Genomic DNA, 21,196 nt, shown 5'->3' with positions numbered 1-21,196 from the left:
GTTTTTTTGAAAATTATTTAGGATTGGGCAATAGAAACCCAAATAATCTAAAAGAATGTTATAGTGGCACATTACCAACCATCCACTATTATTATTAATTAAGTGTAAACTTAGTCCCATCAAAAATAAAGATACTAATAAAGATACTCATTGTATTCAGGTGATCTTTCCATCTCTACTATCACCTATCATTATTTGCAGCAACTTAAACATATTCATAAGGATCATATCACAAATCATACACATTGTGATTATAACGAGCACCTATCTCATATACAAAAACTTGCTCATACACATCATAGGTACACAAGTTAACTAGCTTTCCATACATCACATACATAGTAAGTAGCTCCAACATACATCACAAAGACTATAGTGACCTGGTCACACGTGAATCATAAGACAACAGTGACTAGTTCACATATAATGGCTAATCATTCCTTGCCCATGTGCATCCTAAAGGAGGGATTGTCAATGCATTATGTAATACACTATGGGTCCCATTCCTTTCCTTGGTCTTGGCACCAGTAGATACTTGGGAAGGAGATTAGGTTCATCCCATGCTAAACCCAATTGGGTGAAGTTTACCATTTCCACTTCAAACTAAACCCAAAAGCATACCATGAGGTTCATCTAATTATCACCTACCTATTCCTCATTAGAAATTCTCTTCCCTGCAGTCCCTCAGACAACCAAGAAATTAATCCTTGAGGAGGTAGCCTCATGATAGGTATTAGATATATGTGCCACAAATCCTTTAAGGGAGCCTACTCAGAAATGGTTTCCAAGGCCCACAGACAAGTAATTCCCCATCTTTCTCAAGGTTAGTGATGAAGAGTGCAACAAGGAATTGAATGGTTGAAAATGTATTGTGAATCATCAATTAATCCTTAATGTAATTCAAATGCATAATGATGAACATTGATCATTAGGAATTGGCACTCTCCTAGTAAGTAAAGTTTTATATCATTATATCTAAGTGGACATTGTAGAGTAAGTCAGTAAAAGTCTCAATAGGGGAAATTGTAGTAGTAGAGTATGCTAACATCCCATTTGAGGAAGGAAACAAGTGGAAAGAAAACCAATAAGTCTTCAATGGAAGTAGTTTGACTATATATCAACTAAATATTGGTGAGGGTCCAATAGATAGTTATTGATTATTGGAAAGGTATCAAAATATTACACTTTGACTCAAATCAAGAGTCACATGTAAAATAGTCATTGGCTAATGGAGGTTGTGATATAACACTTTAAGATATGAAGTCATCTATTCACCTAGGCATTGAATAAGATTCAACACTCTATTATAGATTATCAAATGATGGGGGCATGCAAAGATATAAGGGATATGAAAGCATAGCAGTCACAAACCTCTACCAATGACACAAAACCTATCAAAATCATTAGCATGGAATAAAGGGGTAAACTACCTATGAAAAACTTTAAAGGGGTAAACTATGTGTCATCATTCTTGAAATTTTAAATTCCTTTTCATCGCTTTTTTAAGAAACTTTCAGTTACAGCTAAGAGATATTAAACTATTTTGCTTTAATACTGCATAAGTATTTGTGTTTTATTCCACTGTGAACCATTTGTACATGCCATAATGATGTCTATTTAAAACTTAAATCAACATTGTGAAATAGAGAAACTTTGTTAAAAAACTGATAAATTTGACTGATATGCTACCTAGAATGTGCGGTCTTCCTAGACTCACTTGGCCTAGATGGTGGTGCTTTCTGCCACTTACTATTAAAATTCACACCAAAATAACTTAAATAGAGAGCAGATATCTAAAACAAATACAAAAGTTAGATAGACACAAGGATGTATCTTGGGAAAACCTACCACTTGAGGGTGAAAAACCTAGCCACACCAAAAGAACTTCTCTATTCAATAATAATAATAGTCTAGATACAACCTTAAGAAGCACCACACTAAATTCTCAGAATAATAATATAGATTTAGATAAATCTCACACAAAAATGACGACTGTCTTCAGACAGTTTTGATGCTACACTACATAAGGAGCACATACAGAGAACCCACAATGGACCAAAACAATACATGCAAGATTTGTTAAGGTAAATGGATGTTGTTTTAGTTGTATTAAACAAAGGAGAGGAAAACTCCTTATATAGATTTACAAAGATGATGTTTGTAAAAGAAACAATTGTGAACTAAAGACAGTAATAGAAATCACCTATAAACTAAAGACTAACTAAGATGATCATTAAGGAAACATTACAATCTTCTAATAAGATTCACATACAAATAATTATATATGTCAAACACTAACAGTCACCCACTAGAATCTCAGAATCTCAAAACAATAGAAAGGTTTTCCTTGCAAATGATAGATAAAAAGATGTTGCACATCATCAAATGCAATTGTATCAACAAAAAAGCTACTAGCATTTTCATTTAAACATATAAGCCAAAAGAGAAACTACCACTCTTTGAATGCTTTTCCATAACCTTCCAACTGCAGACATTGGAAAAGCTTCAATGGTTGACTTCCTTTTTCGAAAGAATACATTATCTAGAGAACACAAAGAGATGCTACAGTATGAGTCATCTCATGCCAAGTGACGATACTTCAAAGGAGTTTTGTAACAACCATGAATACATGTGGCTAGTATCCATGTGGAATAAGACTTCAAAATCCACCAACAATATCTTCAGATGGAGTACATTATCTATCTATTTACACAAGAAAGTCCCTTTAGAACACACACATGGCCTTCCATTAGCCAAAGCTGAAGACTCTTCATGATCTTTAAAATGCATGGCTCTTCCATTAGTGATGATAATCATAGATATGCAGATATCTTCTGCAGATACCAAACTTCAATGCCTACACATTCTTGTCTTGTTATGGAAAAATCAGATTTATTTTTTTGTCTCTTGGTGACTACCAACTTCATGAAGGGGGTCCAAATCAGAGTTGTTTTTGTCTAACCAAATTTGAGGGAAAAATGAGTTTTGTTTATCTTTTAGGGGCTAACCACCATAGGGTTTCCTTTGGCAACTATGAATCCAACTGTCTACCACTAGTTGCAAATAGGAAGCTTCTAGGAACTTCAGCCAACTCTCTATTAATTTTGGTTTGTCTCTTTACAAACTGGCATCCCTTCATCGAATGCAATCAAATTATGTACTCGCCTTATACTACAAGTTAATGTACTTGCCTAAGTGAGTATATATATAGAAGACTCTGCTCTGTATTTTGGTATACACAATATTTTGTTTGCCATTGAGCATGCTAGACATTGGTACAAAATCCCTAAGAGATCCGTCTAATCTATAAGCTTAAATTGTTGTTGTTAAGAGATTCTATGTCATTTCTATGTATGTTTGATTTCTTGAATTCACAACTTCTATATTAAAATTATTTATTGATGCTCTAAATTTATGTAAACACTTTTGAATGTCTAAATTATCTATAAGTAATTTGGCAATTCTTGCATTGAAGTTTTCTTCCTCTGAATCTATATTGTGCAATCTGTTTGTTTCTAAATTTTATAGTGTGAAGTAAAAACCAAGATTTATATTAGACTAACCTTGAGGCCTTTACAGTCCCTAAAATGCTCGAGGGGCTTTGTTAAGTCCTCAAGCCTTCTCAAGAACATTTGGGCATCTCCCAAACATCAACAAAAGGGGTAAGACATCCTAGAGATGTCCCCTACTTCTCCAAGAAGTTCCAGAAACATTCCCAATTTGGTAGTGGTGGTGGGGATGTTTTGTCTAGTCTTTGTATCATGTTGATGATCCTAGTTTTAGAAAGATGATATTTTGAGGGGTTGTTTTTCCCCATCAAACTATGATATTACTGCTTGTTCCAATCCAAAAACCAAACCAAAAGAAAAAGCAATTCCTAACTGATTAGCTTCTACCCCATACTAGCCACCACACCCAATTACTTTCCCTTATGTTTTGGTGCTCAATTAGGCCACCTCTCCATGGTTCAAGGTTGCTACAAGGTCATGCCCACACACTCCCACCATTTACAATAGAGTCATCATTCAAATCCAAAGATAATCTACTCTACTAATACAAGTATTTAAAGGTTTATAAAGTTTTTACATACAATTAATAGGTTGGAAGAAAGATCATGTGAACGGCAGATAGCTGCACATTGGAAACACTGTAATGATCCCATCTTTTGGCCTTCACGTTCTCCAAAGTCTAAGTGGAGGATAAGAAAAAATTAGGGCCAAAACGAAGTTGATTTACTTAGTTTCAGGCATACTTACTATTTTTAGTAAGTCGGCAGGACACAGTGCAGGTCAATTTTGGTGATTGGATTCGATACTCTTCGATGAGAGCTTTCCGATGAGCTATCACTCACATTATTCAGAGTTCGATTGCTAATACATTTTAATGCCTGAAGTTTTATTAAAGTAACGTCTAATTTAATTGTAAAATATTAAAGTGTTACTTTAATATTTATTTTATGGTGATGTGTACCCAAAGGAGACATAAGGGGTATTTTAATATATGTTTTATATTATACATCTTTTATCCCACATTGCCCATATGAGTTGAGCGGACCCGTGGGGATAGAATAAAAGGAAGCATTTGTGGCTTCATTAGACAGGTTGAATATGAGAAGAAATTGGTGTGTGAGTTGCAGCTTTGTTCTTGGCATTTGAGGACGTCTATCCTCTTTTGTAACATTCTAGACGTCATTCCCTTGGGGTTTGGCCTTTGGAATTCTTTCTTATTGGCTTCATTATCAGGCAGTTTAGTTGCATTTCCGGCTACAGGTAGATTTGATATTTTGCTCATATCTTCTTCACTACTTGTCCGACGCTTATGCCGCTTGGAGGGAATGGTATTATGAAGGTAGTGGACTGATTGGGGGACAAAGTATTGTAGCAAGTTCGTAAGTATGGGCTGGAGTATTATGACAATATTGTTGAAGTAATTAGTGAGTTGATAAATCTGCTATGTATTTGGTTTTATGAATTCTGAAAATAACATTTTATTAGCAGCAGTTCATTTCCACTTTGCATATTATTGTAGTTTATTTCTTGTTTATGTTGTATGATACCAATTCCATGCACGAAACACAACAAACAAATAAACGTTTGATTTCCAGAGTTATAAGAGGTTTTAAGAAGTTGAATGCAAACTGTTTGACATAATTCCTTTCAGCAATTTGGTTTATTTTTTTTGGACATCCAGGGGTGCCCATTATAGTGGTATCAGAGCTATAAGTCATGCCATCCTGTGGAGGTCTTATAGGGAATTTGGAACAGCCGGATAGAGGGAAAAAGTAAGTAAAAAACACAGGCTAAGCATTTATGTTTGAGCATGCGACAGGGGTCTTATAATTTCCGCGATACCAGAGCAAGACAAAATAGGATTTCAGACTTGCAAAGCAAACAGTCTAGTACATCCATGCAGGGGGACATTGAATTCAACCATACAGACACAGAGGAGATATTCTGCGATCAGGACAATAATATGGGTGATCGAGATGACAGGAATACAGGATTAGGCGGAGGTGGGAATGTTGGTCCAGATCAGGGGGAGGTACTGTTCAGAGAGTTATTGGGTACATTAGAGAAGGGGCAACGTATGCAACAGGAGCAGAATAGGCAAATGGATATGATGTTGCAGCTTATGGCTAGACAGATGGGCATCAACATTGATGATTTGTATGCTGCTCCAGAGCAGAAGGTAGTTGATTCCTCAGGTGGGATCGAGACATGTATAGAGCCAACCAATTATGATGTTGGTGATGTGGGCATTTCAACAGAGTCAGTAGAGACATGCGTGCAAAGTCAGGAGACCACATATGAAGCCTTGTCAGGGGATGATGATGTAGCAATAGTGGAATTAGGAGAATGCAAGGGAACTGTCATATCAACAACCACTTCTATGTCAGTTGAACCATCCAATGAGGAGTTTGGTAATAAGCATGCGGTTGTAGATTTGTGCTCTGATGATAGTACACTTGTTATTGCTAATGAGGTGAGCAATATAGTGACAGAGTCATATTATACTATCGATCAACAAAGTGTTAATGTTCACTCTTGGGATAGTACTATGTTCAACATGGATGCAACATTGTCTTATGACAATCTGATGTTTGAGGCTGATGTTAATCATTCACCTGAGTGGAGATGGGCTCAGTTTTCACTATCTACAAAGATTCAGTTTTGTGTTGCAGCAGGTTGGAGGAAGAGGTTTCAGAGATCTTCTATGGAGCCGCCTTCTGGTGACATCCAGACTTATACTTCATCAGCACAAGTTTTGGGAGCTAACTTGTAGGACATGTGGTTGGTCCTAATGATGTTCATTTGCAGTTTGTTTAATGTCTATATGGATATCACACATTACTTCAATTGGGATCCAGGTGGAGGTTGGAGTTCATTATGTTGCTTAATTGCTTGAGGACAAGCAATTTCAAGGAGGGCGAATTTGTAATGATCCCATCTTTTAGCAGTTGACCAAGTGTGTGTGCGTTAGCCTTGTTCTACATGGTCCCGAGGGCTAACGAAGGGTTTAATGGGATCTTGGAGTGTTTTGGCCTAGCCATTTCCAGTTTGGGCCAAAACGAAGTTGATTTACTCAGTTTCAGGCATACTTACTATTTTTAGTAAGTCGGCAGGACACAGTGCAGGTCAATTTTGGTGATTGGATTCGATACTCCTCGGTGAGAGCTTTTTGATGAGCTATCACTCGCATTATTCGAAGTCCGATTGATAATACATTTTAATGCCTGAAGTTTTATTAAAGTAACGTCTAATTTAATTGTAAAATATTAAAGTGTTACTTTAATATTTATTTTATGGTGATGTGTACCCAAAGGAGACATAAGGGGTATTTTAATATATGTTTTATATTATACATCTTTTATCCCACATTGCCCATATGAGTTGAGCGGACCCGTGGGGATAGAATAAAAGGAAGCATTTGTGGCTTCATTAGACAGGTTGAATATGAGAAGAAATTGGTGTGTGAGTTGCAGCTTTGTTCTTGGCATTTGAGGACGTCTATCCTCTTTTGTAACATTCTAGACGTCATTCCCTTGGGGTTTGGCCTTTGGAATTCTTTCTTATTGGCTTCATTATCAGGCAGTTTAGTTGCATTTCCGGCTACAGGTAGATTTGATATTTTGCTCATATCTTCTTCACTACTTGTCCGACGCTTATGCCGCTTGGAGGGAATGGTATTATGAAGGTAGTGGACTGATTGGGGGACAAAGTATTGTAGCAGCAAGTTCGTAAGCATGGGCTGGAGTATTATGACAATATTGTTGAAGTAATTAGTGAGTTGATAAATCTGCTATGTATTTGGTTTTATGAATTCTGAAAATAACATTTTATTAGCAGCAGTTCATTTCCACTTTGCATATTATTGTAGTTTATTTCTTGTTTATGTTGTATGATACCAATTCCATGCACGAAACACAACAAACAAATAAACGTTTGATTTCCAGAGTTATAAGAGGTTTTAAGAAGTTGAATGCAAACTGTTTGACATAATTCCTTTCAGCAATTTGGTTTAGTTTTTTTGGACATCCAGGGGTGCCCATTACAAACACTAATTAAATCCACTAGGAGGAAGCAAATAGCGGCTTGCCAACTTGAATCTCACACCCTTTTTGTTTTCACCATCTGTATGGTTGTGCTTTCAAAGATGCAGATAGAAGTGATTAGCATTTCCAAGTCCATTGGGATGATAACTTACAAGAAAGTTTGAAAAACCTATTGACACCTTAATGCAATTTGTACATCAACAATTGAAAAGAAATCAATTCAGTTCTTGTGCCCTATGGATTTCTCTAGGTCTAATTTTTTTCTTAATGTGGAACACCATTTCCAGTGTTTTTAGGGATTGAAAGTTCATTGGGAAAGGCCTAATAGATAATTAAATTGGTGACAGAAATATTGGAGGGATTAACTCAATCCAAATCCTGAAAGAAAGCTATATCATATATATGAGTTGAGTTTTGTTAAACCACACCTCAAGTTTCAACTAAACTCTATTACAATGCATAGATACTCTCATTTAACTACCCTAACATATAATAAGTAGGAGATCTAGAAATAGGATAAGGGAATTAAATGATCACGATTGCAAAAATACATCGTGACATAGAAGCTTATTAAATTCTTATGTACTAAATTTTTTTATTGAACATCAATTAAATGAGGGGAATGTTATGGAAGTTATGGGGCCACATGCTGCCCTCTATTTATGATATTTATCTCATATAATTTTATGCTTTATTTTAGTAATAATCACAAGGGAATTAGGTTTTTTGATCTGTAGATCTCATTCATTTATGTTCTTTGCTTCTTTCTCAATTGGATCCTTTGTATTGAGTCACATGATTATGGCATTTTAGGACTTGAACCATTGCTCCTTTGAGGGTGTTTTCTTCTTTTCAAGTGTTGGGGTTCTACTTTTATATATTGCATTCAAGATGATAACAATGTAAACAAACCCATTTGGTTTCTTTGTAAGTGTGCATATGACTATGTACTTTAGTTGTATATTTTTGTTATAGTTAAAAGATTAATTAGATGGAGTGGTCTTGAAACCTCTCAAGAAATTCTTGGTATGCATTTGTGTGGTGCAAAAAAAATTTCAAAAGAGAAAAAGAAGAAAACAATATAAATGATTTTTTTCTTTTTATTTCATGTACTGTAACCAGCTACTTATAACTTGCAAAAAATAGTAAAACCATTTGATTTTTGGTTGAAAAATGTTTGGTCTGCTTGTTTCAACATTTTCATGTTCATCGTTTATATTCACTATTTGAATCTAGTTGTCTTGGAATTAGAATACTTGTGTTTTTGATACTTATTAGGGGGTGGACTATTGAGCTAGGTGAGGCTCATTTGATAGGAGAATGACAAGCCTAGGAAAAGCCAGCTCATTTCATGCCTAGCTTGAAAGGCTAATCTGATGCATAGCATATCTAGCTAGCTTGTGACTATGTTTGTAGTAATAATTGTATTTTCTATCACGAGGACTTGCCTTTCCTTTTTTAAATAACCTTTTATTTGGATGAAGTTAGCATGTTCACAAGAGTAAGTGATGTAGAACCAATTAAAATTAGCTCACACAAAAGCACATATACTTGGTACAAAATTGTACATTTCTAAATCACAAAAAGAATCTCATAAGAAGTTTTTCAATATAGTACTTAATTTTCATATAGAACCAAGAAGCCTTGTAGCTTTTTATATAAAGATGGACAAGGTGCTTCTTAAAAAGGGGTAGCTAGGAATAGAAAATTGTTTCACATTCAGCTCCCAAAACATTGTGGTCAAGATAGTTGCATAGCTTATAACTTATCTTTATATTTATAGTGAATATTAAGAAAACTATAAACTCAATCCTACCTCAAGTCACCTAAAGAAAACTTGCATTTTGAAATGGAAAGGTGCATAATGAGAACATAGAACTGAAGTTTTACACACAAGTCATTTCCAAGACCCTTCTTTGATGGACTCAACTAAGGACATGACTTGGGTAGAGTCCTAATAGAAGATGAGAGATACAGTTTGAGAACATATTGAACAAATTGAGAACTACCATTCTATGCTCTTTTAGAGTCAAATTCTTCGGCATTCCATCGAGAACATTTCTTTAACATGATAAGACTTTGTGCTTTGTTGCGATGGAAGATGAGAAATTGAGTTGAACCCACCATGAATAGACTCAAAATTACCATTGTATCTACATTTTTTTCTACTTTGGTGTGAGAAGGATAAGGTCCCAATTTAAGAGAAATGTGGTACCCAAAAACTAAAGATGTGGTGACCCTTTTACCTTCTCATTTGCTTGTGCAGCATTTACAGTTATTTCTTGCTGATATCTTGAGATTTATATAGCTGGCACTCTTTTTTCTTTGTCACTCTTCTTGGGAGGTTTGTCCGCTTGTAGCCATAGAAGCGAAGCGTGTCCATTCATCTGTACCAAAAATATTAGAAGAGTTGTTATCAGAATTCTTTGAATGACTTCCTATAGTAGGAGAACACTTGGATTTTACCAAGATGGGGTATATGCTTGAGGTCAAGTTGAGAATTACATAGCAAGTTCTAGTCTAAATGTGAATTGAGTCAGTTAACAAGAAATGCCACTTTCATTATTAAAAAATGTATCAAACATACTCTACACAGACAACACATATAAGAATCCCATCAATTAGACTCTTAATAGAGGTTAAATTGGAACACAACTGATCATCTTTGTTGTTAATCATTCCTGATTGTAATACCTACCTTACAAGACTTGAAATTCTTGACTTTCAACTTCTAGGTTAAGGTCTAGCCTTATGACCTACCTTACAAGACTTGAAATTCTTGATTTTAAACTTCTAAGTTAAGGTCATAAGGTATGACCTTATGACCTTCTTATGCATTGCAATCAATATTGATATCAATATCCTACCTTACAAGACTTGAAATTCCCGATTTTAAACTTCTAGGTTAAGGACCGGCCTTATGACCTTATTATGAAATGCAATCAATATTGATATCAATATATCTTGCATTATTTCTTTCTTTTAGTTTACTGTTTACATGATTTTGTTACTAGTCTACATGGCCCAACATTTCTCTCTAGGTGCATTAATTTTGTTCATTTGCATTACTCTTCTTTGAGACTTAGTTTTCTTACTTACTAATCTATGTTAGTTCATTGAGTACTTTTGGGCATTAGCCTAATGGCTTGAATGCATTTTAATTATGCTAATTATTTTATAGCAATGTAGGATCCATCCACAACTAGTTAAGGTATTTGTGTGTATAAGTAATCAAGAACAGTTTTACGGCAGCCTAATCATTTTATAGCAATATAGGATCCATCCACAACTAGTTAAGATATTTGTGTGTATAAGTAATCAAGAACAATTTGAGGACAGTCTTTACAAGATAGCCTAAATGATCTTATTAATTTATTATGCTTTCTGTAGTGATCTAGCTTTATAATATTAAATCTTTTGTAGTTGATGTAATATATGTGCATTGTTATTATTTGAAAATTCTTTTTCCATGTTGAAGCATTCTTCACTATTAAATCACTTATTCTAAAGTTACAATCCCATGGGAACTTTGATATAGGATAAATGATTTTGGCATTGATGGAGGAACAGTTGCAAAAAATTTTGAACCTAAGTTTGCATTGTTTAAAAATCATGTCACAAATATCTTAGGTGTTCAGTTACTAGAAGTTGAGGGAAGTGAGTTGATATTCACCTATTTTTAATTTTTCTTGACTATCAATTGTTTCAGTCTCTGTCCATAAAGTGATATTTTTTGAGACCATAGAAGTTACCATCATAATCTTTTGATTTTCTATTATCCTCAATTAAACATGAAGTTGGAAAAGAAGCCTATGGCTTAGTATTGTTCATTTGGATGTCTTGGTTATCATTTGCTGAAATGTATTCTTCACAAGTGGGAAGTCTTCTCCTCAAGTCATGCTCTCTACAATATTGATAATAAAAGTAGAATTTTGGTGGTTTTAATGTTTTTAATTGTGTTTCATTTCACTTGCAATTTAAGCATTTGTTAATGGAAACTATTGGCATAAAAGGTATTGTTATCAAAATTTCACACATGCTAAATTTTTACTTCATGTAACATCACAGAAAATGTTGCAAAAGAAGTGTACATTTTCTATTCATTACTATTCCATCTTTTTGCAATAATTTATAACCATGGACAAAAGAGGTACAATGTTCATTGTATAGATCATCACTGATACGTACAATTTTCATTTTTTACAATATGAAATGAATTAATGTGCTGAATGGAGAAAATCTCACACAAGCCTTGAGGATAATTGATTAATTTTCTTTCATGAAAAAACACACTAACAGATAAATATATACATGAGAGAAATAGGAATAGAGATAACTAGTCATTGCCTATTGCTTTGACTAGTCATGATTTATTTTCCTGTTGCACTCGTCTAGCTTTGAGCCCTACACTCTCCAGCAGGTACAAAAAAACATAAAGCAACTGATGTTAGATCTCAAGGGATCAAAGCAATGACTACATATCTCTACGACTACATATTCTACCTGTCAATACATCCTGTCATGAAAGAAAACAAGCAGTGATATTGGCATTTAGTGCTGAAAGAAATAAAACCATTTGTGAGTGTCACGAGCCCGTGCTCAAACCTCATAAGATATGCAACAGAATAGAAAAGATGACTAGACTAACAAATCTGTATTATGAACTTATTTATGAACATGTGCAACATGCAAATGGGAATCCAAGTTTCATATTTTAATTCAACAAAAGAAATATGGAGGGAAAATATCAATCAAAACATGGCGTTGATATGTGGATTGGTTATGTAGCTAAAGCTCTAAGTTAGAAGGAAAAGAGTGTGGTAAATAATAGAGGTACTATAACTTGGTAAGAGTTCCTAGCAAATCAATCATTTTAGAAAGTTCCAAACAGCATATAAAGCTCCAGCAAGTTTATATCTATGGCTACATTTAAAAGGCAACAATGATGGTTTCACCTTCAGTAATTATAAAGGAACTACTCATGAACAATAAGAGGAGTGTTCCTTACAGATATCTCAAGAAGTCACGGTGTTTTTATTTAGAAAAGGAATGGCTATAGCAATACAATAATAAAGATACCAGTAAATACAATAGATATAGCCAGAAAATGATTTAATGTCAATTGAAGCAGATACTTGTAAGCAGCAGTGCAAAGTTTACATCTAGAGGCTATGTGATAGGAAGTTGTGCTTGGGTTAAGCCAGAGAACACATCAATGCAAAAGAGAAAGCTTCAAATTTTCATCAAAGATCAATGTCCATCAGCAAGAAAAACAAGATGAACCAAGCTTGAATAATTCAGCATTTAGTGAAGCTCCCAGAAATGGTTTGTCTAGCATGGTTAATGATAATAGTACTCCTGATAGTCATCATGGGGATATGAGAAGCAACGGCACTGGAAGTGTGAATACATTACCAAACATATAAAAAAAATGAAGCTTATCACCATTATAACCATGCACTCCAATATGAAAGTCAAGAACTTCAACATCCAAAATTGGATAAGCAGATGGAAAGACCCCTTAGATTTGTATAGCTAGAACAGGAGCAAAGCATGCTAACGATGAAGCTACAGTCAGTGATAAATTACAAATTTTCTATCATGAATATATGAACCGTAATGACAAAATGAGATGCTACAGCTATAAGAAGGAGAAGACTCCAAGGTGGTGTTATAAATGCTCAGGAATTAACTGTGTGAACTCCCAAAAGGATTGAGGTAATTATCAACCAAGATCCATGCTTAGTAATAGCCAAGAGATACAAAAAAATTTCCACAATAGGGGCTGTAAAGTTCTAAAAAGCCTTAACAATAAAAGCAAGAGATCAATTTGAGTACCAATAGCTCGTGACAGCAAGCTCAAATTGAGAAATCTTAGCACATCTGTCAGTGGCCATGAAAATACACAAATGAAGGTGCCAAAACCAGAAAAGAAAAATTCTAAGCTCTAGCAAATATGATAATAGCATCCAAATAAGGAGTTCAACATGAAATTATGAGCAAGAAATCCCTTTTGGATATGTTGCAAAAGTAATAATTTCCAGCAACACGTCTAAACAAAACCCATATCATTTCTTCCCAACAACAAACATGAATGTCTCATTTTATGCTTCATGATGGATTTAGACATAGCAAGGAGCCAAGTTTGGCTAAAGAAGGAAGAAGAGATGGTGTTTAATTTATGATAACCCTCAGCATAAAATCGCAATCTCTAGATGCTAGATCAACTATATAACAGCATGAAAGGGATTTGATATCTGCATTTCATGACAACAATTGTGTTCAAAAGGAAAGATAGAGCTTACTGTGATATATATTTCATGCCCATGAATTGAGAGAAACCTAGATTGAAATCACCAAAGACTCACGCCATGAAGGAACCATACAATTTTAGTGGAAATCCTCAAAGAAATATGGCAGTGAATGTTTTCCAAAACGTAGCCTGTTGCTGAACCTGGGGCCAAGTGAGGAAGAAGAGATGGTGCTCAAAGCTAACTGAGCCCAAGAGGCAAAGAGAATCATGAGGGGGAAGATCCCGCCTTTAGCAGAAACACAAAAACCAATAAGTTCTTCATCAACTGCCACAAGGAACCCAGCAAACCCTCACTCTTTTTGGCCACGACTTCTTCATGCAATATGTAAATGAAAAAAAAAATGACAAAGATGATTAGGGTATTCGAATAAGTATTCTGCCCTTTCTCATATTTTAGAAAAATTTGAAGTCCAAGATTAGGGAGGAGTTTTTGCTTCTTCTTTTTTAATTCCTCAATGACCACAAGCTATCGCCCAAGTCTTTCTTCCCCCTAGATCAACACTTATCATATTTCATTTGCAAATTTTTGTTTGGTTTAATTCTTTTAAAAGGTTTTAAATTTAAATATATTTCCTTCATTGGTTTCCTTTTATAATATAATTTATTCATTTTGTTATTTTAATAAATATTAGTTATTCTATTGAAATATTAAGTAATTGATTTTATTACTTAATATTTTATATAAGACTTGACGACAAATAATATTTATTAAAATAAGAAAGGATAAATTATATTATAAAAGTTATTAAATAATAGATATTAGATTTTATATTTTATTTTATTTTAAAATATAAACCATTTAATAAGTATCATGTAGTGCCTCTCCCATTTGACTTTTGTAAGTTGTCCTGATGGATACAACCTTGATGATCTTTTGTTGTGATGGATCATGATTGTGACCCTAAGTGGTCTACACCGTTGAGGTGTTTGGGTTTATGTTTCTTTATCAGTTGCATTGATTATGCTTTTGACTGATCTTTGAGATTATGATGTGATTTTTGGTTCACTGAGGTTTGTGCCAGTGGTTACCAGGATCAATGTGGTATCATGAGGTTGTTCTATGATTACCCTGAGATGTGTGCAGAGATTGCACTATGTACTATTACCATGCTACACGGGACTAGGTTCCTGTAGCAGTGGTTAGTCATGTTTATGACTATGGTTGTTTATATGTTTTAAATGCCTTTTTAATGCAGAGTAATCAATCATTATTAAATGCTTAAGTAATTAAATGGATTGTTCTTGTGGGATTATTTGGTTATGTGTTGTGGGCATTTACCTTATTTTATTTTGATCTAAGAGATATTTGTTCTTATGTGATGTTTTACATTTGAGATGACTTGAGGGTCAAATGTTACTCTTTGATTCCAGTATCATGGATTTTAGACTACTATGTTGTTCAGTTAATCATATTGCATGATGATGCCATTTTGAGATGACAGTGTGTTTTATGATGTTAGCTGGTTATCTAGTATTTGGACATACCTCTGATTTTGTTATGTGATGGATTTAATGCTATGTTTATTTACTTTATTCCCGCGTTGCTATGCCTCTTGCGAACGTGAGTGATGTAAATAGATTAATTTAATATAATTAAATAAATGGTTAAATTAGGTGATTTAATACATTTATTGCTCCAGCTATGTTATTATATGCAATTGCACTTGATCATGTTGTTTAGTGTGCAGGATTTATATCCCTGGCAGTGGCACATGGAGTTAGTGATTCAGCCGTTCATAATTTACCAATGTCGTCCTTGTATGGTCGACGTATCCTTTATTAAAATGTTTAATTTAAACCTTTCAGTGATTATTAAATCTGAACTCATTTGCATTATGTGATTAGACCACTAAGCGTGTTTGTGCATTTAGAGGTTCACATTATCGCGAAAGTTATTTAGGAGACTTATGTGTTTTTGGGTTTTCGAGCTTTTTAACTGATTTATTTTAATTTCTGGCAACTTTGCCATAGATCAATTCCTATTTATAGGAATAGCCTATTTTCGTTTGGGTTGATTCAGGGTTTAACTAGGTTGGCTGGTTATTTGCCCTAATCGATTATTCACTCAAAAAGTGAATAAATATCCAAAAAGGAATTTAATTCCTCACTTCTCACTTTTGAATTGGAAAGTTGGAGAGTAAAACCCAAAATCCTTTTCATGAGGATTTACTACTTTGTTCGTTGTGGGAGCTACGGGCATGGGATCGTCGCGAGGTTGGGCTCGTTGGATCTAGCTCGGGGAAACTTTGGATTGCTGCAATTTTCAGCTACTTCTGCGAGATATTTATGTTATGGTTCAGATTCCCGTTTTGCCCTTTTGGCTGTGAGGTAGGACTTTCTTGTTTTATTGTTTCTGCTCCATTTCTGCTTCTGTTTTTGGTAGCCATTTGTTTGGAGGCTAAGAACTAGTGTTCCCCTCCGTTTTTGTATGCTAGTTCTACTCGGTTGGGCGGGTATGAACATTTCCCTGTTTTTTGGGATGAGGGTTTGAGATTTTACACCGTTATGCTGGTCGTTTTTGCATACGGTGTTAGTTTCCATTTATTTTTGAATTTTTGGGGTTTTTGAACCCAAAGGCCAAATGGGTTTTAATTTTGTAGTTTTCTAAACTTTTGGAGTTTTTACCTCGTTTTGCGTGCCGCCCTATTTTCTCAAGTTTCCTTGGCACAATGTGGATCGTGGACCTGGATGATCCATTTGGATATCAGTCAGACCACTATTGCACCTTTTATTGCATTGGTATGCGTGTCGCACCCGTACTCCCGACTTTGTGTTCGGTTGAGTGATTTGTTACCTGTTATGGTTTTTGTTGGACCTTTGCTTTTGTTCGTGAACGCTAGGATTCATGTAGAATCCATACTCTCGGATTGAGGCCGGTTGAGTGAGTTCATGATGTTTGGTCTTGTTATATCATTGGGATTTGTGTAGAATCCATACTCTCGGATTGAGGCCGGTTGAGTGATTTCATGATGTATGATTTTATTGGCTTTGGGATTCGCGTAGAATCTATCCTTCCTGTGTTGCTTTCAGTTGGGTTTTTTCTTTGCATTATGTTCTCATTCCTGTCCTTGTGTTATGATCTTTGTGATGGTGGTGCGCCACACACGAGTACGTGCATGTACATTTGTTGGGTGACTTGCGAGGCTCGATCTTCCGTGGATTTGTCGGAAGTTATGATCATTGGGTTGGGATGGGAGTATGCATGCCCACATGCACTTGTCGTAGGATGAGCATGGGTAGGGTAGGGTAGCATATGGAGGGGGCTTCTATCTCACAGCCCGACGATCATGGTGTCATGGGTTGGCAGAGGAAGCTTTATATAAGTGATAACTAAATAAAATGTGTGACTGGTAATAAAACTTAAGATAATAAAATGGTACTTTTGTTTATTGGCCTTCCGTTGAGGGAGTTGAGCTACACAGTGTATTGGCCTTCCATTGAGGGAGTTGAGCTACACAGATTTGAGCTTGGGCTTTTCGATGCCAAGCGACTCTCCATGATGTTAGCCCCTACTTAGTAGCCTTTTGAGTGTCTGACCAGGACCTGTACTCCTTGCATTGTCTTAGGTTCTTGGTTGCAGCCATCATACTGTCTGGCGTGAGTGTTAGCCATGAATGTTGTTTTTTATGTGTGTTTGTGGTTGGATCATTATCTCCATCAGCATGGTGGGTGTGGACCTATGGGTGCCACATGGTTGGGAGGCGTAGCTACCTTCACCATTGCTAGGGATCAGTGTACAGAGACGATCTTTTGTCCTAGTGTGACCGTTGCTAGATGTCTTCACTTGGTACTTCAGGTTCCGGAGTATGCTTTCTTGTGATTTATGCTTTCATTGGGATGTTTGTATATCATGTTTAGATGATGTTATTTTATTTGGCACATTCCCTTATTATGATGTTTAGCATATGATTAGATGATGTGATTTTTTTTAGTAGTATATCTATTGCTTACTGCTATTTAGCATGTGATAGGTGATGTCATCTACTGTAAGATTATCTTATGTTTTATCACTAGCATGTTAGATATTCTTATGCTGTTATTATGCATGTTTTAGTAGTGACGTCCCTATTACGATAGTACTGACGATTTGGTCGATGGCTTGGGATGCTACGCGCGGGGGATGGCTAGGATCCACGATGGTCTTATGATGCTATTGATGGTTGGGAGGAACCGCGTACTTAGTTTGGTTGTCTTGTTCCTGAGATGCATTTTTGTACATTGCGATGTTGCTTTTGTTCCCTACAATGCTTATTTTCAGTGTGTTCTTTGCTGCTGTAGTTTAGATGGTTTGGTGTTCTTCATTCTGTGTTGTTCTTGCACTCGAGTGTTCATTCCTCGAGTCTTTGTGGATCTGGTACTCCCCGGTGTGGAGGTTCTTTTGTTGGTTTTCCCCATTTTTGAGTTCTGGAAGTGTTTTACTTTCTATGAGCGACATTTGTTCAGCATTGTGCGACACTGATAAAAGTATCGCACGCCCATAGAAAGAATGTCGTACGATACTATAAAGTGTCACACGCATTACTGGAGAAGTGTCGTACGACACTGGAAGAGTGTCACACGGCTTTATGAGAAATGTCGCGCGATAGTTTTCCAGTATCGCATGCCTTCTTGAGAAGTGTCGCACGCAGTAAGGGAGAAGTGTCGCCCTCCTTTAGTAAAAAGTGTCGCACGATTTTTGTGAAAAACTTGCGCGTGCCATCAGTGGGCACTTTTCTTCGTGATCCAATTTTTTTGAGAGTGGTTTTGGATACCCTTTTGGGCGTTCTTTGACCCTGTGCTATTGCATTTTGAATTTTGTCAGTTTCTCTTGAAATCAAGTTTTCGTATTCTGTTTTAGTCTCTTACTTAAGATGACATATATTTAATTTCTTACTCAAGATATATTTTAATATATGCGACAAATCATTTGAGATAGGTTTCAGACCTCTCGGAGATAAGTTATGGATTCTAGGAAATTTCAGGGCTTCAGAAATCCAAACTTAGCCAATTTTTAGGGCTTCATGATTTCAGGCTTGGCCAAATTTTAAGATTCTACATTTTACCCCAGCTTGGTGTTTTGTTGATGAGTGGTCATTTCTTGTGCCCTCATCTTGTTGTGGTGGTTGTTGGCTTTTGTTTGGGTGTGTCAGTTGGGTAGTGGCATTCAGAGATTCGTTGGTTGCCAGGATTGTGTTGAAGTCTTCTATTGCGATCTTTGTGATCCCTGTATGATGTTGTCTTGTGCATTCATACTTTTAAAAAAAAAATATCTTGGCTTGATTTGAATCCTTGTTTCTAAGGATCTCCGGGTGGGGCATTACATATCATAATAGGAAATAAATATCTATTTTCCTTTTAAGAGGGTTGAGAGACATATATTTTGCAGATCATTATGATTAAGTGTTGAGTCATGTATTATAAGACTTGAGGGCAGGAAATTATTGCTTTTGGAGGACTTTTGGAGTCTGGCAAGAGTTTTGGGGCTACATTTATGAGGGGCAGTTGGTGATATTATCAAACCATGCCCTTTGGGCTATTTTGTACACCTTTTTGAAGTCTTGTCAAGGAGTTGGGTTTTTTTTTTGTGTGCATAAGTATGAGTTGAAGGCTCATTTGTAGGGGTTCTGATTTGGTGGATGGAAGTTTTGTGGCTATTCTCTGAGTCCTAGACTTCATTCTACAGAGTCTGTAATTCATTTCTAGAGATATAATACAGGTTACAACAATGTGATTATGCTTGGTGAAGTTATCAGTGAGCCCTTTTCCTTTCTACAATTTCTGTGTGCATTTTAAATGATTAGATAGGTTAACTTGTGAATGTTTCATTATTCCTTGTTCTTCTATCTCATTTCAGCACCTCTGTGTAGAACAGTAAGTTTGTTTGCAGGTTATAACATGTGTTTTTAGGTGAAATTAGTCAAAGGGAGGTATTAGTTTATCTTTCTTTTTGTAGTTTCAGTGGAAAACCTTATTATAAATCATTTGTGCAAGCCTTTACAGGAAGTTGTACTTCATCTGCATTTCATAAAGCTATATAATCCTCTCTGTCGCATGTGGGTTACATTTCCATACCCCTTTTTGGTATATCACCTACTTAGTTTAAACTTTAGGTTTAGGTTTTGGTTTTCAGTAAATTCTTCCCCTTTTCCCTCAAAGTTTTCTTTAAGTTTTAAGAGGTTATCACTGAGAGATTCAATAAGAGCCGACCTAGAATCCAGAGGTTTCATCTCATTGTCCAGTCCCATATAGTGCAGTGAATCCCATGTTAAGTAAGGGTTACTGAACATTTTCTAGTTTAGTAAAGGATGCAAATCTTGAAACTTAACAGGTATTGGAGGCATTCTTTTCATCTTTGGCAGCAATCTGGCAACTTATTTGCTGGTTTATCTTTCTTTTAGTGTGCCTCAACTAGATTCTAACTATGGGTCAATTCCTACATTTTTTTCCAGACATTGTATTGAGTAGTATTGCTTTTTGGCTTCCTTGCAGCTCATTTACTTAGCAGTTGTGACACCAATTATGTATGACTTCTACAACTATGACATGGCCTCATCTAAGTATGTAGCTAAGTTCATTGAGTTCTTGAAGGTATGTACTTTTAAAATCACATGTTTATGATCTTTAAATTTAATGCATAATTTCAAATGCAATTTGTCTTAATGGGATGCAATTTGGATATGAGTTGTCTGTAATGAAGTTTATATTTTTGCAAATCACACGTTGCTATGTAGAAATAATTGCTTTTGATAATTTTGATTTTGGGATTTTCCCTGGTGCTGCTAGTTATTTGTGGCATCTCTGGGATTCTCTATTATTTATGCTTTCTACTAATTTCTCCTGGTTCATGCCAATTAAAAATCATTTCTATCCTTAGATTTCTAATTAAAGTTTATCTAATTTTTATTGTGCTTGACTATGGAATAGGGCATTCTTCCAGATGGTAATTTAATAGCAGTGAAGCGCTTGTCATCTAAATCTAAGCAAGGAAAGCATACATTTATAAATGAAGTAGCTATAATATCTATAGTGCAACATAATAACCTTGTTAAATTGCATGGATGCTATGTAGAAGGAGATCATCATATTTTGGTCTATGAATGTCTGGAAAATAACAGTCTTGCACAAGCTTTATTCGATAACAATATATGGTCACCCCACTTACCTTGATTTGAAAGCATTAGTTTGTATCCACTCACATAGTATCAATGTGAATTAGTGAGCAATAAAAGATTTGACATCCACCTCGACTAGCCTACTCGGCTCAACATCTAAATCAGAACTACACGTGGGCTTGCTTATCTTCATGAGGAATCCAACTTTTGAATAATGCACCAAGACATCAAAGCAAGAAT

This window comes from Cupressus sempervirens, chromosome 4 (assembly GCF_028749045.1).
Source record: "Cupressus sempervirens isolate cs-2001-9-10 chromosome 4, ASM2874904v1, whole genome shotgun sequence".
In the NCBI taxonomy this organism is placed as follows: Eukaryota; Viridiplantae; Streptophyta; class Pinopsida; order Cupressales; family Cupressaceae; genus Cupressus; species Cupressus sempervirens.
Note: the sequence above shows the minus strand (reverse complement) of the source record.